The following is a 12,955-nucleotide window of genomic DNA, read 5'->3' as shown; positions in this document are numbered from 1 at the left end:
CGCTCCCCCAATCCTGGGTTTTCCCTTTCCAAGGTGAGAGGACATCATTTTGGTTCTATCGATACATTATAAAGGTACCTACTTAATATTTGAAATGTATTACCAATTATTGTTATAAGCATTTTGAGCGAATAAAACTTTCAATTCTATTAGAACTTTAGACATTTCTCTCACTTTAAGCGGCATTGGATTTTTCATCGGATTTTGAAACTGTTACAGATATATTAAAGATGATCCCATATTGTTGTCATTGTCATCAATATCAGTATTATGATCACAATTCTTTTTATTTTATTCATGACCTTTTAGACCAGTTGGACACATTAGATAGCTTCTTGTAGTTGCAATTTGGACGATTTATTTTATTTACAAGATCGGTATCTTATTGTCTATGATGACCGCAGTCAACATCACTATTACGTGGATTCCTAACAATGAAGTACGGCATTGCCTTGTGCCGATTTTACATAGATTTTATCGACACAAATTATGGAACTTCATAGGATATGGAGCAGGCCACGCCCTAAAATGTCCGGATGTCGTCATAGTATTATGGAATACATATAAAAGACTTTTATTATTTCATTTTCTAATCCTCAAGTGTCCATTACAATCTAATTAATATTTATGTATTCAAAAAGTAAGAGATTAATTTTGATACTTTACTGCTGTGCCCAGGAATCTAAGGCCGTTTCTGACAATGTCCTTTACACAAGAAGAAGTTGATAATATCTTTTTAATTTTAATATTTTCTCTACTAGTCAGCTTTGATTTGACGTGTGCAAAGTAAGTATTTTTAATTAAACGGATTTCTTATGACAACCAGTACAAAGTTACACAAAAACCTCTGTCCGGAACCAAAACAAGAATTGCTCGACCCGGAGTATCTCGGAGCGCAATGTCATCTTTGACGGCCACTAACTCTTGATCCATTGCTGTTTGTGACTCATGCCTTCGGCATTTCCTACATTCTGCCCTATTTTTAGCCGACGTGGCCCAAAATAGTCCCGATCAAATAAATCAGCCTACACATTCCTTGTGTCACCCGAAATAGTCTGCAAACATCATCACATGACTCCGAACAGGAATTTATGGGGTTGTTGATGTAGTAAGATCTAAATCGAACATTTTCGGTGGGTAGGTGTGTTAATAGCTAAACATTGTGGCCATGTGATTTTGAACTTCAGTCCACATCGTTGTGCTGAAATATTGAAAACAGAAATGAATGATGGGCGTTTTGGTCCTATTGTCCAATCAAGATCGAGTGACATGTCGTTGGTTAGCTGTTGAGTAGGTCACATCTTTATGTGCTACCTACTTAATACACCTATGAGTGAAGTCAGTAACAGCTTCTTAGGTACTTTGTTTTTCGGAAAAGTTTGTAATGAGTTCCAATAAAGAAATTGCAAAAAGTGTCTGTTAATAAATTGTGTGATACCATGATTTATACACTCAATCAACACAATAGAAAAAGATGTTTAATTAATTGCACTAATTAAGATAGTAGTCTATTAACCTTTCCTGATATACAAAATAGACACGTGCATAGCACATAGACAAAACATAAACCGTGAAGCACAAGTTACTGACAAGCGCATAACCTTCAACCAAAATAAAAGTTGAGATAACACCATTTTTTATAGTCCAACAAACTGTCATCGACTCGATTTCAATTACAAATGGCATAGCAACATGTACAAGCGGTAATCGTGTTGTAATCGTTGCGGGTTCAAAGAGCAGGTAAACATGTGACGATCGGAGGAGTGACGAGAATCGGTAACACGTGGTAGACTAGAGCAAGTTTTAACAAGTATCAGTTCTTCAAACACAGGTGTTTCGTGCAAGATGCCGTCATTGGGCACTCCGGCGCCGGACGACTTGGTGACACAGCCTTACAATTTATTTACTTACCTACTTACATGTAGTTACAAGTTTTCAGCGGAAAAGGTGTCTCTACCTTTTTGGGACGTAAAACCCTACCTATGAAAGGGCGCTAATTCTCTTGCAATTTCTGTCGCTTATTAAAATGTAAACGAAAATGGGATGCCATCATGATGAGGTGATACAGATGTACCTACCTACTATTTTGTGTTTCGAGTAATTCATCCTGCATAATGCTAGGCTTGGCATATTAAGTTACTAAGTATCCATCATCATCATTTCAGCCACAGGACGTCCACTGCTGAACATAGGCCTCCCCCAATGACTTCCACATCGCACTGTTGGTAGCGGTCTGCATCCAGCGCCTTCCTGCTACTAAGTATCCAATGCAGTTTTTTTAACCAAAGCATCAAGTGAAGTCGCATTAATGTGTGAATTGAAATAATCGGTAAAATTACTGACTCTAACGTGATACGTATTGCATTGTCATTCTGCCTTGCATAGTTATGTTATTGTAGACAATGAAACTTCGGGAAGTGTTCTTCTTGACTTACTCGGACACCAGAACAGGTGAAGGTAAATAAAATCTGGTAAAAAGGGCTCGGAATAGGTGTTTCGTAATAACCCGTGCCGACAAAACTGTGATTGATGATCCCAAGTCTACTTGGCAGTGTTATTGACGGGTGGCAAAAAAAGAGCAGGCAATGACTGCATCAGACGGGCTGTCAGACGGCTCGGCTCTGGCGGATGACGTTGTGAACTATTTTAGGCTGGTCTTTTGTAACTATATTATGAATTTGTATGCCGTATTGATGGGTGATTTGAATTTTGCGGTTAAGGATCTTTAAAGCTCAATTTCAATGAGTGACGGTTACTCTAATTTGTTGCGCTTGTTAGATTTACTTACTCTATTCTCTATTTCAACCAATTAGGTTTGAATAGCATTTCTGGAAAACAAAGTTGATCCACAGGCTGCCAGATACATTTTTACATGATTACATAAAATGCTTTTGTTCCTTGTTAATACTGATAATCCCTACTGGGCAATCTGGGCATATGCCAACAAGCTCAGTAAAAACTTACAGTGTACTTTACAACATGTTATATTACTTACTAGCGGCCGCCCGCGACTTCGTACGCGTGGATTCCGTTTTACCCCCATCATCTATCTTACGCGGTTAAGATTTTTTCATACAAATGTTTTTTCCCGCTAACTCCCGTTCCCGTGGGAATTTTGCAATATCCTGTTGTAACTAAGCTTTAAGTTTACAAAGGTACCTGCATGCCAAATTTCAAGCGTCTAACTTAAGCGGTTTAGATTTTTCATACAAAAGGATTTTCCGGCTAATTCCCGTTCCCGTGGGAATTCCTAAGTATACTATAACCTGCCCAGGAGTATGAAGAATAATTGTACCAAGTTTCGTTAAAATCCGTCAAGTAGTTTTTGTTTCTATAAGGAACATACAGACAGACAGACAAACAAAAATTTTACTGATTGCATTTTTGGCATCAGTATCGATCACTAATCACCCCCTGATAGTTATTTTGAAAATATATTTCATGTACAGAATTGACCTCTCTACAGATTTATTATAAGTATAGATTTGCATTTTTTGTCCCAACCGCAAAAATGATCCACTGTTTTAACACACTGTGGTTTTAGAGCGTACATTGCATAATCTAATCTAATAACATAAATGTTTAGTTGCTATTTTTAGCTCAACAGTGTTTTAGGAACCGTTGCACCACTAGCACCGCCGAGGTCGGGTATAAACGTTCCGGACTTTGGAACCAGTTGAACTGTATCGTGAATCAGATTCTTGTCATGTCGGACGTCTAACGTTTTCGGAATTGAAATCACGTAGATCCTTATCGCCTGCTGCTTGACGTTAACCATGACATTACGCCAAGCATCTCCGACGCTCTCGTGCTCGACGGCACGTATCACCTCGAGTTAGATAATAAGACCTTCCGAGAGTGGCTTTTATTTTGTTCAACTTAGAACTATATCCATAGGTCGAACTTTAACATTTCCTTGTATTATGTCTCGTATTTAACTATTCTCAACCTAAGGATTGCGCAAATTCGTCGAAAAGCTCTATCTACATAGAAGTAGTTATTAGACTATCGCGCTAATAATATCAGACAATGATGATGTACCGAGCTTTGAGTCTCACTCAGCTCAACATCGATTTTATCAATTTACGAGAAATCTGGATTTTGGCATATTATTATGCTAAGAACATAAGCTACGAGTATTACTAAAAAACAATTAACTGTAGCCTAAGCAGGAAAGTTCTTTCATCTTCTTCTTTTTGTCGTGTCGATAACAAACCTACACAGTGTCAGCTCAAAACTCTGCTACAAGAGTTCTTCGATTGCTCTCATTGCTCTACCTATAAAGTTTATACCTAAGTGAGAGGCAAGCACAGAGGTAAGTATCTAGGCCTTCAGACGTCATACTAAAGTTCCCCTGACTCATCTATACATTCGAATAAGAAAAGGTTTCTATTGTACGTCAAGCAACAGGATACTAAAGACATTGACATTTCACAAATGGACTTTCCAGCTGAACTTGAAACGTTCGCACCCGCTAAATTTTCGCAGAAGTGCAGATTGCATCACTGATTTTACGGTATAGATAGTATAAAATACGTGACAAAGACACGATTTGCAAATTAGGTACCTGCGTAACATGAGGAAAAGACGTCTCAGACCTGAAAAAAAAAACAGGGGATTTTCTAAGTAAGAGCACAGAATACTCAGTAAGAGTAAAGTGCAAAGAGAGCACACAGCAAAGGGCGTTAGTTTCAATTCATTTGACATTAGTTCGAAATTGACTACTTACAACAAACTGGCCGATTTAGGGGTCAGACAATAGTTCAATCCGCAACTTCGCTGGATTATTGTGATAGCTCACATGACTCCTATAAGCATAGCTTTAGCTCAACTAGAGGGGTTAACGATAAAATTAGTAGGTAATTTGCGCACTAATAACTAATACTATTTAAAAATCCAAGGCCAGCGACTACATAATTACAAATCATCGATAATTTTTTACTTACAGTGAAATCTTAAATTAATTAATCTCAAAAATGTCGCGCGATCTACTGAAACTGCTTACAAGTAGGTAAATAAAGTGTCACGTTTCGATCATTTTAATCAGAAACTGAAGTAACCGTCCCATTAATTACGAGTTTACTGATAAGACGAATATTTCCATTGATCCGTTGCCAATAGTTGCCATGGAACTTTGCGAAGATTAAACCGGACGTCACATGACATTACGAAAATAAAATCGGCGCGCGCGCCCCTCGCATATTAAAATTGACCCTAGCGATAAGCACCACTTTATTAATTTCATCCGTGACTCATTGTATGTTTTTGATGTTATTTCGTAATAACTTATGCTTGGCCCCGAGAACCTGTTACATTTTGATATACTTACACTCAACTATGTTTATGCGTCGCTCTACCGTCAATCTGTAATATTTCTGTAACAGATCAGTCGACTCTAGCAAACCTATCTCTCCCAGGATTTGATAATAAGGCCCGGTTTATACCAAGGAGACGAGAGGAGAGATGTGTTTAAACTTATGAATAATGGATCAAATTTCGTTCTTTCCACATCTCCTCTTCAGAAAAATACTGGTGCATTGAGGAAAAAGTCATGCAATACCAATCCTGATATAAAAATCACGCCATTTCACTTGAAGATTAGAGCACCGAGTTTTCAATCAATTTCATAAGTCTATCTATGTAAATTATCTTCTGAACCAAAGTAAATCGGCGCATTTTTATTCAAATGCCATTCCAACGTGCTTAGAAAGGCGTAGGTTATGTCTGTAATTTATATGGAAAACTAGCTTTTGCCCGCGGTTTCACCCGCGTGAAATTTCGTTTGTCACAGATCGTCATAATTATAGCCTATATGTTATTCTGGGTTATAAACAATAATACTGTAAAGTTTCACAAAAATCCGTTAAGTGGTTTTTGCGTGAAAGAGTAACAAACATCCAGACATCCAAACTTTCGCATTTATAATAAACTAGCTTTCCGCCCGCGGCTTCGCCCGCGTGGAATTTTGTCTGTCACAGAAAAACTTTATCGCGCGCGTCCCTGTTTCAAAAACCGGGATAATAACTATCCTATGTTCTTTCCCGGGACTCAAACTATCTCTATGCCAAATTTCATCAAAATCGGTTGCGAGGTTTAAGCGGGAAAGCGTAACAGACAGACAGACAGACAGAGTTACTTTCGCATTTATAATATTAGTTGGGATTAGTAGGATGGAAACCGCATTGAACTTTACTTTGAACCTGACATTAATGAAAATTGACACCACTCCACTACGACGGTACAAAAGTAATTAATAAGATGATAAAAGATAAGTTTTTAATGAACATGTGAATAAACATGGGTATTATGTATGCCAAAGGACACGTCATTAAGCCTTTAATGTAACTGTTGAAAGACCTAATTGTTATGTTCATGTAAGAAAACTCCTTAGATATTTAATTTTCATAGAAGCTCATTCATTTACACTCGTATTATCTTAATGTAATCATAATTATTAAATTACTTAATATTTAAATCTCTAAAATAATGCAAATATTATGTTAGAGACGGTAAAATCAGGAAAATTTGCTAAACCTAGATTGGCTTGATTGATGGATATAACGTTGTTTGGGTCGATTATCTTGGTTGATAATTTATATCAAATTTTAAAATGCGCATAATCTTACCGTGGAATTCCCTACTACGTGTGTGTTACGTCGATGTGACGATCCCCTTCAAGCACGTTCTTTTATGTGCAGGTCACGTTGCGAAGACCTAGCTGACGGCTGATGGTGAAGTAGACCAGACTACGAAAGGATACAAGTTGTCTAACAGCCCTATGGATTCTGAGGTTAAAAACTGAATGAAGGTAAGTGATGGACAGCTTTTTTATCCATGGATAATTTATACTAATGGAGGGATGGCTATTTTCAGCAGGGATCACATAGTTGAGAAAAGAAAGAAAACCTTTTCCACATATTTATTTAGAGATAAACCAATGACGAGGATACTGTCCAGGTGTCCAGGTAAGTACCTGTGTGGCACACTTTATGGCATTTTAACATCTTTAACGGGGAGATACACGTATGACACACTTATATAGTAATTTTATGTTCATGCCTACTAGTTCGCTTCACTTCACACAATAAGTCATCTAATAAATGAAAAACGAAATAGTACATTTAGTAGCTGAAAGAAACTTGATTCGCTTTTTCCGACAATTACCTAGTTTGCTTGCAACTGTAAATTCTGATCTAAAGTTGCTAACCTTTAGAACTTCTAGAAGGGTTTGTTACAACTCACATGGTATACGAGAAAACTCTAATAAAAAGTTTATTAGCTTTGACTTATTTGACTATGCAATGCTGAAATGCTAATCGTGCAATAAATAGAGCTTTTATTTTCTTCAGACAGTTCGGGACTGTCCCGTTGACACCCTGAGATCAAAATTGTCAATTTCTAAGACATGTAATGAATGACATTTTGATATGCTATGTAAGTAGTAAGTACCTATTTCATCTACTTAACATTAGAATTTCTCGAACGTCTCAAGAATAGTTCTCCACCCGTTAACGGTACCGCGCTTCCCAACCCATGAACCGTGTCCGACCACAAAGACGCGGGCAAGAGGCGCCGCGAATATGCTCGCCGACCGCACGTTATCTACGTTAACGGCGCGATCTGACCCGCGATACGGACGCATCCGGATCCTGCTTCGGCTTGGGTGATGGGTCTTCCCCGACTGGGGGTTCTATTCTGGAGTCGCTCGCTTTCAGTCTGGTCGAATTCTGAAATTAGTTTAATTATTTGATTACGATTGTTGGACGATGTAGAGTCTTTTCAACTTTATCAGCACTTACTTGGCATTTATTATGTTTGTTGAATTCCTGTTAGCTTATCAATTAAACCACCAATAAAATAAGAGAGACCTAATATCAAAACTGTCAAACGAGTGACTCAACATGGCTAATAAAAGTTCAATTCTAATTCGGTAAAACCCAAACAATTGTCACTACCCCGGAACAAAATCCTACTGTTTCAAATAATGCAATCGATTTGATAATAAATAGTATTCTAACTGTGCACAAAGTTCCGGTACAATTACTTCAGTGATTTACGTTCGCAATGATTCATAAAACCCACATACAGTACATACAAATTTAGTTTTTTGAGCAAAAAGATCAACGTGCTAGATAAGAAGATGCGCGTGCGCACCCGTGACTAGGGATTGCAAATATTCGATAGTTTTCTATTTCGAATATTCGAATATTTTTTTAGTGATATTCGAATATTATTCGAATATTCGAATACTTTAAAAAAATAAAAATTACTTAAATTATCAATGTTTTTATTGCTGGTTTTATTGCTTTAGGAAATATATTTCAACTATTAAACAACATAGTTTTTAAAACAGTTATAAAATTCTCATCATCATCATCATTTCAGCCATAGGACGTCCACTGCTGAACATAGGCCTCCCCCAATGACTTCCACAATGACTGGTTGGCAGCGGCCTGTATCCAGCGCCTTCCCGCTACCTATAGATATGAGGTCTTTGGTCTACCTTTGTGGATGGACGTCCCACGCTGCGCTTTTTGGTACGTGGCCTCCACTCCAGAACCTTGCTGCCCCATCGGCCATCATTTCAGCGTACTATGTGATCTGCCCATTGCCACTTCAGCTTGCTAATCCGTCGGGCTATGTCAGTGTCTTTAGTTCGTTTACGGATCTCCTCATTTCTGATTCGATCTCGTAAAGAAACACTGAGCATAGCCCTCCCCACAGCACGCTGTGCAATTTTGAGCTTATTTATAAGGCCTATTGTAAGAGGCCACGTTTCTGAGCCGTGTGCCGTCACTGGTAGAGGTAACACACACTGATTGAAGAATTTCGTCTTTAGGCACTGAGGTATTTTGGACGAAAAGATGTTGTATAGTTTCCCAAACGCTGCCCAGCCGAGTTGGATTCGACGATTTACCTTTTTCTCTAAATCTAGCCAAATCTTTTGTCAGAGGAAGACATACTTGTCAACAGTCTCGAGAATCGAGCTCCAACCGAAACATGGACGTTGGACCTAAGCTTCGTTTTGTCCACATTCATCCGAAGGCCTGCCTGTTGAGAGACTCGATTAAAGTCTTCGAACATTGTGCCGATGTCTTCAAGCGATTCTGCCATGACCACAATATCGTCAGCAAACCGAAGCTGAGTGTTGTATTCGCTATTGAAAGGTAATTATGCCGAATCCTTTCCTTTCAAGGAGCTTGAAAGCGTCTTCCAATGCAACGGTCAACGGTTTCGGAGATATAACATCTCCCTGCCTCAAGCCTCGCCGCAGAGGTATCATCCTCGTGCTTTGCTCCTGTACTCGGACCAACATGGTAGCGTTTCTGTACCACCACGCTTCTATCCCTTGCCTCTGGCGTTGTGCCCTGGAGTAAGACGGTGTTAAAGAGTCTCTGAACGAGTTTCGGTGTTCCACCTGCGTCCAGAAGCTCCGAGGTTATTCTGTCATCACCTGGTGCCTTGTTGTTCTTTAGCTGTTTGAGAGCCTTCCTAATCTCGTATAGGTTAATATACGGGATGTATTTGGTATACGAGTAGTGTCGCGTTAACCTAGCTCTTGCGTCTGTCGCTGAACTATTAACAGGTTTGGAGGTATATAGCTGTCCATAAATCGTCGTCATCGATCTCACCTAGAACTTCGGCTTTTGTTGACGTTACCGACCGCCGCGTCTTCAGCATCAGTCAGCTGACTTTGCTCAATAGAGTTGTCTCTTTCAAATTATTTGGAACCGTGGTTTCGCTCTATCGCCTCTTCTATACTATTTGTATCAAAGTTGCGAATAATAAAAATATGATTGAAAAAACAAACAAAGAAAACTCAACTGCGTAAAAATGAACAGAAAAGATAGAAAGAAGACAACTTAGTGTTCACAAATGCATTCGGAAGCAACAATGACTAGTTATTTTAGTTGGTGATATGTATTTAATGCCTCCGACTGCATTTGCAAACACCAAGTTGTCTTCTTTTTATCTTTTCTGTTTATTTTTGTAATATTCGAATATTCGAATACATGTTAATTTACTATTCGAATATTAATTTGAAATTAAAATTCGAATATTCGAATATTCGAATATTCGATTGCAACCCCTACCCGTGACGTATCATGCGCGCTGTGCGTGACATCACATCTGCTTCGTCACATGTGTGTGCCCATTTCGGGTATGCCGTCATACATTCCGTCATGTGTTAGCTCATCGGTTTATCATTGTGTCTTTCCACGATAGTTAGAAATACTACTCGTACTAACATCCGACTATCTACCCGCGATGGAGGCAGGAGCCTTATCATAAAATAAATAAATTTCTTCAAACAACTTTACTACGCAAAATTCGTGGTAGTACAAAACCGACAAGATCGTTGATGAAAAGCGATACGAGTAGAATTTTGATAGATTTAATCATATTTTTTTCTATTTTCATCACTTTTTCAGCATGTTTATGCTATGGCTCATTCTTCTATTTATTTATTTATTTATTTCAGCACTACTAGCATGCTCTGTATAAAAGTTGAGGAATTCCTATTTTCTTTAGGTTCTCCAGGTGACAACACAAGACAATCGAACTGAATAACTGCCTTTATATAACCTTAAGCACTTACAGGGCAGATATATACCATCCTAGACTGCATCCCACTTAACATCAGGTGCGATTGTGGTCAAATACCTGCCTTGTTATGCATAAAAAAAAATAAAAAAAAAAAACCTTCTTGATGAAGATTCAGACTTTTGGCAGCACCATTATGAATGCAAATACACAGGTAGACTTCCCTACGTGTTGTATTGCCGCTTGTTGCAATCAGAAGCTAGATTGAAAGCAATATCATTATAAGAGCGTTTACTGCAGTGTTGCATTGCACAACACGGCTGAATGTTTTAATTTCAGTTCCCTTTCCTCCTTTCTAAGCGGATACTTAAGTTAGGTACCTCTTAAAAGTAGTTGAATTTAATCATATTGAACTACTTAGGTAGCGTTCGTTGTCGTCGTCTCGTTGATGATCACGCATAAATGACATACGAAAGGACAGGCTGATAGAAAACTGAAAAGTAGAAAACCCCCATAGTGACTACCGTTCAATTTCACATAATACTTCGTACCTATAAAATTGAAAGCATTATTTACAGAGTAGCTTTATGAAATTTTAATTTCTGACATTATTCCTGTTTTGGTGAGATTCGAGTTTAGACGTATTATTATACTAAATGCGTAATCAGTTGTTATTTTGTAAATTCCGGTTCATCACAACAGGTGACCTACATAATACAAGTAACTATGTACTTTCTTACTGAAAAACTGAAAATAAAAGAAATACCTACCTATACCGTATCAAATGAATCGACTGATAGGATTTTACTGGCCTACTTACTCTCCGTTACAAAATTTCCCCCAGAGTCAACCAAATAACCAATTTATACGCGAACTAGTTTAGTTTAGTTCACATCTAACACGTCGCGTAATTCCCCAAAGGTTGCTTTGTAAAAAGTTTACTGCCCGGACCAGAGCACTCATTCTCTCAGAAATCAAACAAAGTTGAATTTAATGGACCGACAAACGGATGCGGAGGCGGAGGCTGAAGTGGCCGACTTGGCTTGCAGGTTTTAGAGCACAAAATGATTTCGCTGTTCCTATTTTTTTATTAACTTCATCCTTCTTTGAATGGTAGAGACGATACGTTTGATATCGTTTCCCAGAGCAGTAGAAGGAGTGTTAACGGTGGTCGGTCCTGGTCGACAAACCATGGAAATTGTTGCCAGTCTGTCACAGGGTACAGGGTAGGTGGCTGGTGTTTTCTGAAAAAGCTCGCGTGAGCTTAGGCAAAATCTCAAAACATTCGATGGCATGTCAGTTGATATACATGTCAGTCAAGTACCTAACCTGAACCATACTATTTATGATGTGCCTGAACTCCAGGTTTGGTGTAATTAATATAAAACAAGACAAGCGAATGCTATTCTTCAGGTACCTAAGTAAAAGTTAAATGGAGGCTTTTGAAAACTTGGTTGCGAGTAGGTATTAGGACTATTATTAAAGCGGCGAGCTACTGCCGATCGCAATGGGTCGTGAATCACTTGCAGGTATGCGGCCCGCCGCATCAATATTTATAATGTCGGTCTAATTTAAACGTGCGTAAAATACCGCGGCCGACAGATATTCGAAAATAACCATCTCAAATTGATCCCGTGATTCATTGTTCTAATACCCCGCATAGTATCTAAAAATATTTTACACATCGTTCATCGCTTTCATAAACCCATCCTCAACACCATCCCTTGCATTTGTTACCCCCATGTCAAAAGCTGATTAATTTTTCAATCTTTTAATGTTCAGTTGGGTTGAACAATGCCCTATTCAAACGTGGACTTCCTATGTAGTTTAACTTTATGTTATACCTTTCTGACCAAATTAAAAAGTTTGAAAATTAAATCCTTTTCAATTTCGCTAGGTATAATAGCTAAAATCATCTAAAATTAGTTCGCAAAACCAAAAAGCCAACATCACGCGGTGTTCCCAGGCGGTCACCCATCCAAGTACTGACCGCGCCCGACGTTGCTTAACTTCGGTGATCGGACGAGAACCGGTGTTTTCAACGTGGTATGGACGTTGGCGGTGAAGGTGGTGAATTTAGCCATAATATTCCAGCTTAGTTACTTTAGTTTGAGTAATAATAATATGTTTATGAATACCGTAAAAATACTAACCTACTTTTTGTTTTTTTAGATAAGGCAAAATATTTCAATCGATGCTTCGTCGTCGTCGTCGTCGTTTCAGCCAAATGACGTCCACTGCTGGACAAAGGCCTCCCCCAAGGTTTTCCACAATGAACGGTCCTGCGCTGCCCGCATCCAGTCGATGCATACCCATAATATTATGATAAAAATGTATTTATGTGTTTAAAACTTATTTTTACACAGGGCACAAAAGGCGAACTTATTTATGTCATTGGCATTATCCTCCA

At 38.5% G+C, this 12,955-nt stretch overlaps 1 non-coding gene across 1 annotated transcript; it reads right to left on the bottom strand.

The window, feature by feature from the left end:
• Window positions 1-12,486: 12,486 nt before the first annotated feature.
• On the bottom strand, window positions 12,487-12,605 carry LOC135073677 (5S ribosomal RNA). The gene has a single exon (XR_010257693.1). It is a non-coding gene; the product is annotated as a 5S ribosomal RNA (ribosomal RNA).
• Window positions 12,606-12,955: the final 350 nt, after the last annotated feature.

Source organism: Ostrinia nubilalis, chromosome 7 (genome assembly GCF_963855985.1).
Source record: "Ostrinia nubilalis chromosome 7, ilOstNubi1.1, whole genome shotgun sequence".
Lineage (NCBI taxonomy): Eukaryota > Metazoa > Arthropoda > Insecta > Lepidoptera > Crambidae > Ostrinia > Ostrinia nubilalis.
Note: the sequence above shows the minus strand (reverse complement) of the source record. Positions and strands in the feature narration are given on the sequence as shown.